We start from the raw sequence: 12,473 nt of genomic DNA, 5'->3' as shown, positions 1-12,473 counted from the left end.
GTGGCGGAGAGGAAGGCACCTCACGGGCGAACACCCTCGGGGAAATTTGGTCAGATGTTTACCAAATACTCAGCCCCTTTCTCATCATAGGTGACCATTCCTGAAGGAAAACCCCCCTTTTTAGTATTCACAAACAAAGTGTTTGGTTGGGACAGTGGGGCATTAGAGACAATATATACCTAAACATAGAGTTCAGTAGAGGTATATCCCGAATTTTACAATAGAAGATTCTAGTGGAGAATGTTCTCATGCCCGTTAGATAATTGCTAACTTGAGTCCTGGGTACAGGGAATCTTTTGGATTGAATCTCATTGAGTGGAGGGCTTTCCCTAATAGTACCCGTTATTCCCTCTAAGCTCCTCTTGCTATTATATTATAAAGTCTACCCATTACTTTGGTCTATGTTGCCGGACATGGTGAGATGCTCGAGTTTATCACTTTGTAGACAATGTAGTAGGGTTTGAAGAAGGTGTGTACTCAGGGAGAAAGCCAATCAATTTCTCTAGGGGTGAAAGGGGTCATTTAAACTTTATTCAACCTCTGATCTCACAAACTACAATATGGAGAACACTTTTCAAGGAGCTTATGTGGAATCTGGACTTCAGTAAGCACAGTGTTGCCTTTATTGGACAGAACACCACCAGTACATAGAACACAAATCTGAAATCTGATTTCAGGCAGAGGAGGACAATTGATGCCAGAGGTCCCTATGAGACTCATTAAGCCCCAGCTTGGTCTGGTCTTAACCTCCTGCTCATGAAAAGCCCGGGTGCCCTCTAACCCTTGGTGGCATAGCCCAACTTGGGATATATCGTAATCTGTCCCAGGGTTTTCTTTGGGTGTCACTTTCTTATTTATTTATTTCCCCACAAATTGTAAGGCACCAGGTTTCTAATTTGTTGGCCAGAATCTTAAAAAACAGTACACTTACTCCATGTAACATGACTCTTAAAACATGTGTGTACTGGTGGAGTCCCCGTGACACAGATCTTTGTGACATTTCTCATTGTTTAAGCCTGGCAATAGCCAACAACTTTCTGATTTTACTAAAATAGTTCGAATAATATACTTATAGGTGCTTTCAGCCTGCTCTCTTCATCCTTAGATCTGTTTTCGTGTCATTCACTCTTTCCTAACCAATCACTGTATTCATTCAGCATGGGGCAGTGGGTCTGCCCACCTCAACCATTAACTACCTTCACTGTGAGTGACAGCATTCTGCCCTTTTAAAAGGAGGACATCTACACACCAAGTAGCTCCTTTCAATGCCACATGCTTCTATGGCAATGTGTTTTTTTTAGACCAAACAATATTTCTGCTTTTAACTGTTTATTATTTTTTTTTATATAATTGGTAGCCAGCCAGCTCCCCAAACAAGAATGATTCACAGTAATCATGGCAAAATAAAATAGGCATTGATAAAGCCAATTGGATGCTTCCCATGCCACACTTACTGACGTTGCCAATGCTTTTTTTCTGTATTTCACCTTTAATTTTCCGTCTGCTATAATCTATTGCCATTTGGTTGTGTTCATTCTCCCTTGTTCTGCATTCCTGGTCATGAACAATAGTTGCTGTTCTTTAGAACAAAGCAGTCATTCTACATAGTTTCCTCTTTGAACCTGCAAGGATGACTCAAGAGTGTAATGCCACAGATATTAGTGATATATCTTGGATTTTGAAGGAACTGTGCTGGGCCACTATTGAAAAGTGAACCTTGACAGTAACACGTACAGTGTTCACCAGTGGACTTCTTGCAAACCCCATGAGTTTGTGCATCAGCACAACTTGTGGAATGATAAAGGCGCAGGTCAGTAGAACTCGCTTTGAAATTGTCTTTTTTTCATGATAGCTGCCTACAGTTTCTCCCTGGGATGCTTTTTCAAGGCTTGATAAGAATACATAATCGGATCACAAAATATGAATATGAAGTGGTGAAGACATGCTTTTAATCATAAAAGTTTATCAAGACTTCAAGGAGCATAAAGATTAAATCATCCACAAAGATTAGGATAATTTGTTAGTGTTACAAGTGCGTAAACAAATAGTGGCAAACAACAGAACATTGTGAAGTTAAATTCAATGTATTAGTCCAATATAATCAAATGATGGGAGGTAATTGTGGCATGGTGTTAATCTATACTTAGAAGTATCAGTGAATACATATACTTGTAAAAAGAAACAACAAACAGCAGTAATACGAATAAACCTAGGCAAAGCTCGCGTTGTTTGCGAAGTTTGCGCAACTTCGCACTACACGAACTACAAGTAGCACAGTGCGAACATGCGTAGCGCAGTGCATCGGTCATTTTTTGCTTGCTCGCGGTCCTCAACGTCAAGTTGGCGACCGCGAGCAAGCAAAAGGACATCCTCGCAAGACTTTTTCCTTCTTCGCGTTCAGCAACATCAAGTTGCCGATCGTGAGCATGGAAAATAAACCTCCCGGCGAGATTCTCAACGCGGGGAGGTCAGGTTTCTCATTGCGGGTGGTCGGGCATGCTCGCGATGAGAAACTACCAGTCCGCGTTGAGAAATCTACAGCTAGAGTAAAAATCTACTCGAGCAGCAGAAAAGTTCAGCTCGCACTGTGCAAGATGCCGTTTTGAATGATTGCACAGTGCCGGATGCTTGTCTGCACTGTGCAATCATTGAAAACGACATTTTGCGCAGTGCGAACATGCTACTACGCAGTTCGCTTAGTGCTACGAGTAGCTTGCATAGTGCGTGGTGCACTTTGAATAGCTACGTGTAGCGCTACTTCGCGAACTACGCCCACCCCTAAATACGAATAGTAAGGGTGTGATGGCTTTGTTGTGTTCTGCTTCCTTTAGTATTTCCACAGGTGAGAGCAGGGGGTGGTAGTGGTAGACAGCATGAAGGAAAACTAATGAAACAACCAGGGTGTGGGGGGCATTAATTTTTATTTTCAAACTTTAGGAATTTGTTTTTTGAAACAATAAAAAACCTTTGGAAAGTTAGATGGCTGGCCATTATGGTTGACTATCTACATTTGAGATGGTCAATTAATCTGGGTTTGGAACATGTCAGGGTGCTGCAAGAGTACCATTTCCAAAAATGTTTGTGACCTGCTAGTCGGTTTGTCACATGTTATAGTACCTGCCCTGCTCTCGGAAACTAGCAGGCACAATGTGGAAGATTCCTGCCATTTACAAGTAATCCTGGCCTGGGAACACGCCAGGGTACTGTGAAACTACCTGTGCTAAATATATTTGACGCATGACACTGAGTAGTCAGCAAGGACTTTCACATTTCCTACTCATGTAATGTGCAAACATCACATGATATGCTGCTTCACATGTTCATGGAACATGGGTGTCATTCTGTGTAAATCATCTTTTAATCATGGTCTTCGAATATGCCAGGGACCGGGCGGAGTACTTGTGTCAAAGGTGTGTGCTAAAGGTCTCAGAGGTGTGCCTGCATTTCACCAATATAACCCTTCATCTTTATTCTGTTGCTAAAAAATTTCAGCCATGTTAATTAACATATCACTCTTTAAACATGCCATGGTGTAGTACCTTTGCCAGAGATCTTTGTGAACCATCGGAAGTTTTGTTTCTGTGCCAGTTCCATCATAAATGCCAGTAAAATTTGCACATTACAGGTGAACACATTCCAGTGAGTGTCAAGTCATCGGATACGCCCTTTCCAGTACGCATTTGCTTAGTTTTGGCCTCCATGTCAGAGTACTGCCAGAGTCTAAATGGGAAACAACCTTTACAACGCAGTCATTACATCACACTACCTTTACAACGCAGCTATTACAACACAACATCCTTAATATCGCAAGTCATTACAGCGCATGTCATTACAGCGCAATATAAGGTAAGTGTTGGGGAATAGGAATTTTTACCCCCCCCATACAACATTTACCCTACTGTTGCACTCACTGGAGTGGGAATAGTAATGTTTACCCCTATACTATCCAACACTTATAATACATATTACTGTTAGGACAACAGTAGGGTGGTCACGGTATGCGTTGTAAATGTAGTTTCTAAAAATACATTGTGATGGCATGCGATGTAAAATCATGCATTTTAATGGATGTTGCGATGTAAAAACTGCGTTGTAAAGGCATGCATTGTAAATGATTGCGTTATATCATCATAAATCTTTCTAAATAAGGTGGGCAGGCCTTTTCCATCCATGCCCCCAGGATCTGGAACAACATCCTTGTATTATCGTCGAATTACGATGCATTAACCATCCATAACCCAGTTTAGACTCCTATTACTATTCGACTTTATTGTATTGTATTGATATAGCACTTACTACCGCTGATGAGGCATCAAAGCGCTTTTCGGCGAGTAGCATGCTACTCCAGAACCCAAAGAGGATTAGTGGTGAATTAGTATAGAGAAAGAAGAGTTCATTTTGAGCAATGGAGAGTGAGTCTAAGTTGTATTGAAAAGGATTAAAAAAAACACGGCGGAAAGAGAGATTTCATTCCAATGCAATTGTTTTTCGTTTCTGCGTGGGATGTGAAAAATCTGCCTTTTCAGAACTCCCTTCTCATTCTCAACAGGTTCAACACTTCTCTGGGACTACCCGAGCCAATGAGCTTTGTGATTGGTGTTTAGGCTTTGCATGTCTGACTTTGCTTTACTTCTCAATTTAGTGTATCAAGTTGCTAATCTGTGTAGTCTTGTCCTGGGAAATAGCTGTCACTCTACAGAACACAGCGCTCCTGCTATATAATCCTATTCTTAAACAAAGACGAGGCGCAGCGGCACCAGTGCGCCTTGCGGTCGCTTTGTCATCATTTTGCTTCACTCCCTTTGTCTAGAAAGTGCTGCATTTCAATTGTATATGGTTGGTCCCCTAAAAGAGGCGCCAGTCTGTTGAATACGGCAGTCACTGAATGTCATCCGAATCGGAGGCCATGCCAGCAGGGTTGGATTGGGATCAAAAATCGCCCAGGGCACACCAAAAAAAGTGGGCCACTTTTGAGTATTGCCTTTCCGCAAAACACTGCTTCAGCGAAGTTTTATGAAAAGAAAGGGGGTCGGGGCATGTTATATTACCTTGACTTCGATTTAAAAATTTGCACAGATTAGTTCACACTGCTGATCCATACAGTCAGTCAGTCAGTCAGTCAGTCAGTCAGTCAGTCAGTCAGTCAGTCAAAATATCTTTATTTGATTTAGTTAAAAATCATACAAAATAGATAAAACATTGCAGACAAATAAAAACTATTTACAATATCATACAAATCAGTGCATACATGAGGTTCATTACCAGGCTATACATAAAAAAGGCGGATTAAATTCATTTTGTACAAAGTTTAAAAACAGTGATAAAACTCATTTAGGGGGGCCCATTACTCTGATGTATTTTTTTAGTTCTAGCTGCCGCCACCAAAAAATGTGCCATGCAGAATGTAATGCGTATGTCGTTCAGTGATTGAAGATAGAGCAGGGCTGGTCTCACCTGTGTGAAGCCAGCCTCCTTTAAAACAGGTAACAGATATTTTTTCCTAGGCTCTAAAACAAACTCACAAAACATAACAAAATGCATGGTATCTTGGACAGAAAAGTAATCACAACAACAGGGGGGGGCTAATTCTGGTTTTTCCCAAGCTGCTGAGCCATACATGAATGCAAGTGAGACCACCTCTGCTCAGGCCCCCGCTCAATCAGCATACATTAACTGGCCAGCCCAGTGAGAGAAAGGGAGTGATACCTCTGCCCATCTGCCTCTAGAAAGGTCACTTAGGCACCCACTGGGCCGCTGGCGGCATCCGAACAGCACAGACAGCCCCCATGCTACCCCAAAAAAGCAGCCCACAGCTAGAACTCGGCTACCTGCCCTTTGGCCATTTCCCAAGTGCCCGCGTTACCAATCCGACCCTTCATGCCAGTGAGTGTTCCCAAGCAGCTCTCTGTCTCACATTCCCCAGGCTTTCATCTGCACCCTACTTTCAATTCCCTATCCATTGTAATGTATTCCATTTCTCCTTTGACTAACATTTTTAAAGGAAAAATATATTTCCTTCTTCAAAATACATCCCTCATTCCATATGGTCTTACTCTTCCAATGTATTGGGGTGCCTGCTGCGCACCTATGCCGAAGACTGTATACATCAGACTTCGCTCAGTACCCCAGCATCAGCTTAATTTTATTGTTAACGGTGAACTGTCAAAGCAAGCAGCAAAAAAATATCTTGGTAGAAAAATATTGAGGCACAAGTATCGCAAACCAAAACATTGTGAAGGCAAGTGCATATTATAGGTAAATATAAATGGACCATACTTAACTCCACATCTATGTACTTTGAAGAGATATATAGATAGAACTTAAATTTCTAAGCCAAGAGACCACCACAGAAGACGTGCCCCTTCCTCCGGTCCACACGGGTGCACTTGTTGCTCAGCCTCTCCGTATGCAGGGACATCTTAAGGATTTTAGGGGCCCTGGGCCAAATGCATTCTGGGGTCCCCTGTTTGGAACAGCTGTGAATTTATAATCCAGTTGTGGGTCTTTCATGCCCTCTTTGGCCAGGTCACCGACAGTGCACAAGCGCACTATTTCAAATAAGTTTACATCTATGATTCAGGGATAGTGAGACATATTTTCAATATTGTGACACGGCTGCAGCTCACCAATATTACTGCAAATAATCTCTGTGGCACCCTCCCATTTCTCGAACGTGAGGTCCTGTTTTGATCTAAAATAAACTGTCTTATGGCTGTTGCATGAAACATAAACACTACGTTTGTCTGCAAAATGACTTTCACGTATAACTCACATTAAAAGTTAATTAAAGGAAAACTCTATTTAAAACAATAAGTTAAAGAATTATCCACAATGTCGACAGGGCAAGAGTTTCTGCAGAACAGAGCTGGCTTTGTCAGGGGGGCCCTGGAAGGGCTCACTTTACCCATGCGTAAAACATCTCTGCCCGTGCGTGCCGCGCGCACCCCATCCTTTTCGCCCTCAGCTCGCTCCCTCCCTCTGTAAGGACCCCCGAGCTCACCTGTCTCTCCCCCGAGGGGCTCCGGTGCCCCCTGCACCCGGCTCTCCCTGGGCCGCCTCTCTCTGCTCCTGCCGTGCGCTCTTTCTCCCTCCTCAGGTGTTTCCCGTCCGTGCTCACCTGTTTGGGTTCAGACTGGTTGCATTCTGGTTTAAGCTGCCGGTGAACCCTAAAGCCAGCCCTCCTCTTCCTCCTCCTCCATCCCCGCCCCTCCTTGTCCTCGCGCTCCGGGAACTCTGACGTCCTCTTCCACCACAATGGGCAGTGAAACCCCCCCTTCGATACCCGGTCCTGCCCACCCTCGGCTCACCTGCTCACTCTGCACCACAATGCTTTACGGCGCAGCTAATTAATGACGGGGCAGCGGCCGCTGTGTGGCACATGCAGGGACCCGTATTTAACAGCCTCCCAAAGTATCGCCACTTCACCTGACAAACCTGCACCCAGTTCAGAGTTTACTTCAGGAACGGATTCCCGAGGCACTACGTTTAAATTGGGGGAGGGGGAATAAATACACAATTACCAGAACGAGAAAAAAAAGCAGCCAGCTTCTTATGTTCATGATACAAATGCAATCATTTAGGGACAGATGTGTGATCAAATCTAATATTACACTTCTGCGGTTTCTAAGCACTTTATACATGGCCCCACTGGAATCATGGGATTCCGGGCCGTGGCTTTTCAAACATATTTTTTTTAGCATAATTGTGGTTTTAAAGTATCTGGCACACAATCCTTCCTCTGCCACAATATGTGCAGATTTTAGCAACAAAAAAAAAACTTTACGCCTGATTCATCAAGCTAAATTGCACTCGCAAAGGGCAAGATTCTCAGAATCTTGCCTTTTGCGAGTGCAATTCATCCCAAATGCAAAATTCGCTATTTAAGAATTCGCACATTTGCGAAGAATTGAATTTAACCCCTTCGACGCTCATGACGAGCTGGGCTCGTCATGCAGTAGCCTCCCAGCACGCTCATGACGAGCCCAGCTCGTCATGAATGCTCTATATCCCCCATACCCCCAGCACAGCAGGGGAATGTGCTGAGCGGCGAAGGTGTTAAGGAATCTCTATTTGAGATTCCTTAAATGCAATTCATGAAGCATTTTAAAATTGCGAAATTGCAATTTTGGGCCGCTATTTACCGAGAGGTCAGACCTCTCGGTAAATAGCAAAAACTTAGAAAAATGCATTTAAATGAATTTTTCTAAGCTGCATGTTACACACACACATGTCCTTTGGACATGTGTGTGCGCAACACCGATGTAGATTACATTTCAGTGGTGCTACAGGGTGTCCTTTGGACACCCCTGCACCCTTGAAATCGTGTCCTTATTTGCGATTAGCTAATTGCTAATCGCAAATAAGGAATAACTCCCCATGCATTCCTATGGGCCTGTAGGCCCATAGGAATGCATGGGGAGTTATTCCTTATTAGCGATTAGCAATTAGCTAATCGCAAATAAGGAACATGTAGGAATCGCAATATTTATTGCAATTCCTACATGAATCCCGTTTTGCAAGTCCTTAATAGCGATTCGTTATGAATCGCTATTAGGGGCTCGCAAAACGGGAGAATGATGAATCAGGCTGTTTGTTTCTTGCTAAAATGGATCAAAAGTTACTAAAAGCGTGCTCCATGTTCGTGCGCAGTGGGAGCCCTTTCTCAAAGGTTACTTGGTCAGCTTTCAATTACTTATTTCTGTGTTTGGTTGTTAAACTTGTACTAAAGTAGACAGTATTACCATGTGTAATAATTACAAAATAAGGAAATAATACTACCCAAAAAAGATACTGCATTGTGCCGCATAATTTTCCTCTTTTTGGCGCATAAGTTAGTCAACCCTGCCACATAATTCGGTCCTTCCCAACCGCATGATTCCACTGGTCCTGACTTTAGTTCTGCCAGGTGTAAGCGCTGTACATAACAGGTGTTGCTATTACTCCTTTTTTTGCTACTTAGTTTACCCACCTTCGAACGACTGAAGGTTGCATTGGTCTTGCTAGGATACGTATTACAAAACTAACAGCTAGATGCATCAAAGAAAAATCCGCTCGCAAAGGGGCAGATTCTCAGAATCTGCCCCTTTGCGACCGGTATTTTTGCATTTGGGATGCATCCTCCCAAATGCAAAAATCGCAAATAGAGAAATCGCTAAATTGCGATTATTTGCATTTAAGGAATCTCAAATTGAGAAATTCTAAGAAATCACTATTTTTTTAGTGATTTCTTGATGCATTCCATTTTGCTATTCCTTAATAGCGAATCAGTATTTTTTGCTATTAAGGAATCGCAAAATGGGTTGTTGATGCATCTGGGGGAATATTCACAAACATATTTGAGGTCCTGGCGCCGCCTCGCCTATCTTTTTCTGTTCTGCATCCCGACTGCAGGGTTTCTACACACCTAAGTGTATGTTTTAGTAGCAAATATGGGAGGGACAAAGAGAATACTGACCACTAAAAGGGAGGAGTAAAGGTTGGAGTATTGTACAGTTTAGGACCGGATGAGCACCCATCCACGAAATAGTAAGCCCTTTCCTATTCCCAAATTACTCTTTAATAGATACAGCAGCAAAAAAAGGACCCAAATTAGTAGTAAATGTTCTCCAGCTTAGAGTTAGAGTAAGTCCAGCACCACACAGGTCTAATCCCTGGTATCGAAACACTCTCCCATATAAAATAATAGAGGTAGGGACTTAAAAGAACCTCATAGAAAATACTGTTAAATACTGTTAAATTACTTAAATAGTTCATAATATAAATGCATTTCATTTGATATTAATAAGTACCTAACAAGAAAAACTATTTTATATTTTAGCTTGACATATTTTAAAAACCTTCTTTAATTAAAAAATTAATGTAACATTGATTTTTATTACAATAAAATACATGTCTTTTAATCAATTCTGTGTATCGCTTTTAATAATTACTAATGCAGTTATGAACTTTATGTGGTATTTTTGATGAACTTTCTGCTGGATTTTTTTATGCAAATTTCAGAAAAGCAGTCTTAATTTCGTTTCATATATTCCGATTAATTAAATATATTAAGTGTATAGAGGTGTAGCTTTTTTATTTGTTCTACATTTAAAATAAATACATGTTAATCATTAACTTAAATATTTAAATTAACAATAGTTTAACAATTAAAAAATAAGTCTAATAAACCTTTTTACTTTCCCTATACTTCAATGGGGCAGGCATTTCTTGATAATAAAGAACATGGAGAATTTAAAACGCTAATTAGACTTGTGAAAAATAGTAAAAAAGACTTTTATGTTACAAGTAACGTCAATTGTTTTTATGTATTTATTTTAAATGCAGAAAAGAAAATGCTACAGCACTATTGACTTAATTGTGAACTGACTATTGAATTAATGTAGATATATTCCATTCAAATTGGTTTTTAAAGATTAATAGACAAAAAACTAAAGTAAAACATTTTTATTATGTTATATTAATTATTAAAAACTTCTATATAGAAATAATTATAAATATTTAATTTTACTTTAAGAAAAAATAATGCTACATTGAATTTTAAACTAACAAAAGGATATTAAAATATGTTAAAATAAAATAAATGTTTTATTTTCAGATAACTTTTTAAAACATTAAATGAAATGAATTTATATTTTCAATATGTTAAATAATTGTATTTCATTTAATAGTATTTCTTATGGGGTCAATTTTAAGTACCTGCCACCATTATTTTCTATGGGTGGGTGTTACAGTATCAGTGGTTTACCATGTGTTGGGTGGGAATTACTACTGCTCTTCTTTAGGACCCCTAGGGTAGACCCTATAATACAGCCCATAGAGCAGGGAGAAGTGTATTAAAAAAGTTGGACACTTACTTTTAACTTTTACATGTCCTGGTAATGAAAAACTCTTAAATTTGTTTTCACTACTGCAAGGCCTACGTCTCCCATAAGATCACATTGGGTTACCTTATTGCATTTAATAAGTGATAACTATTAATTGAAAGCAGGTAAGAACGTTGAGTTCGAACTCTAAAGAATTGCAATTCAAAACCCTCTTTAACACCATGGATGCTGCAGATTTTCCTCTGCTGTGCTGGGCCATAATGTTAATCGGTGCACACAAGAGGTGTACCTCATGACGAGCTGAGCTCGTCATGAGCATCAAAGGGGTTAATGGTAAAGTTGCATTTTAAGTCACCATTCCGAAAATGCAACTTTTAGAAAGCTTGCACACCTGACTAGGGGTAGCTGAGGGGGAGGAGCTGTAACCCACCACACTTGCACATCACAAAGACCCTCCCTCAGCAGCAGCCAAGCTGGGCCAGGGCAGGGAGGAAGGACGTTTCAGACACCTCTGTAGTGGGAGGACTCTAGAAGCTTCTCCCACTTCAAAAAGGGCACCAGGTATAAATAGCTGACACTCAGTCCCCAGACTCAGAGAGGGACTGCTGTGCTGCTGCAAGGACTGTCCTGCTGCCTTGCTACTCTGCTACCTGAGTGAGGAGGGCTGGATCTGTATTTTAAACACCCTATCACCAGAGTGACTCAAAGGACTAATTGGCTAGCCTCCTGATCAGAGCCTCAGGGAGAAAGAAGGCTCCAACCATCTTTAACTCTGCTCCTGGACCTCTAACCTCCCACGTGGTGTCTCCCTAGTCATGGACCTTTGAAAGTGGGGATAAAGGTGCTCTGAAATACTCAATAACAACAAGAGAGGTAGGTTAGAATAGGCACTCCTGTACCCCAATCAAATATATCTTAGCAACAGAGGAGTGGCTCAAGTGAAAAAACTAACCTAAAAGTGATGGTGTAATGTTAACCCACACTGCCCCGCAAATGTGATCAATACTCACACACTTGCAAACACAGAGTGGAAAAACACTCTCCGTCTCCCTAATTAGAGCCCAACGATTCCTGGAATAGGTAACCAGATGGGCTCTATAGTATAAATCACCCAGTGCTCAACACATAGGAAAGAACCTTTCTTCTTAGAAGGACCCTCACTCACCACCAATTGGTGACATGCTTCATCATTGGGTCCCCGCTGGGGTGACCGAATGTCGCCCCAGCGTGCTACAACGCCTGATTACAGCGGAGCTGGATGTGGTGAGTGCAACAGTGCCCAAATTAGGAGGTGACTAAACGTGAATGTGTGGTGTATTAAAAAATGCAGAGGAAGTGCCTTTACAAAATTTTAATAATGGCCAACCTGCATTGGTTAAAAACAAAGTGAGCGGATTCTGCAAGTTCTTAGTTAGGGAACCAGAATCCTAGTATTAATCAAAAATTGGTCAACATGTTTCTGCTGGAATTTCGCATTTTGCTCAGCATTCGTCAGGACCTACATAAAAGTCCTCCGGTGGTGTACGCACCCTAAGGCGTACCCTCCCGCGAGGCTCGAAATGTGAAAAATATTTACAGTGGTAGTTAGTTTCCGTGATTACCCCAGTACAAATTCAGTCGGGGTTCATCAAAAAACCTAGAGGGAGACAA

General features: G+C 41.4%; 1 protein-coding gene across 1 annotated transcript in view; it reads right to left on the bottom strand.

Annotated features, from left to right (window-relative positions):
- Nucleotides 1-7,158, bottom strand: part of SCNN1A (sodium channel epithelial 1 subunit alpha) — a 125,508-nt gene extending 118,350 nt beyond the window's left edge. Inside the window, exon 1 of the mRNA XM_078651577.1 lies at nucleotides 7,001-7,158. The gene's annotated coding sequence lies outside the window, so the exon portion shown is untranslated. The remainder of the gene's footprint in view (nucleotides 1-7,000) is intronic.
- Nucleotides 7,159-12,473: the final 5,315 nt, after the last annotated feature.

This window comes from Lissotriton helveticus, chromosome 7 (assembly GCF_964261635.1).
Source record: "Lissotriton helveticus chromosome 7, aLisHel1.1, whole genome shotgun sequence".
Classification (NCBI taxonomy): Eukaryota; Metazoa; Chordata; class Amphibia; order Caudata; family Salamandridae; genus Lissotriton; species Lissotriton helveticus.
The sequence above is the reverse complement of the archived record's forward strand: the minus strand, read 5'-3'. Positions and strand labels throughout refer to the sequence as shown.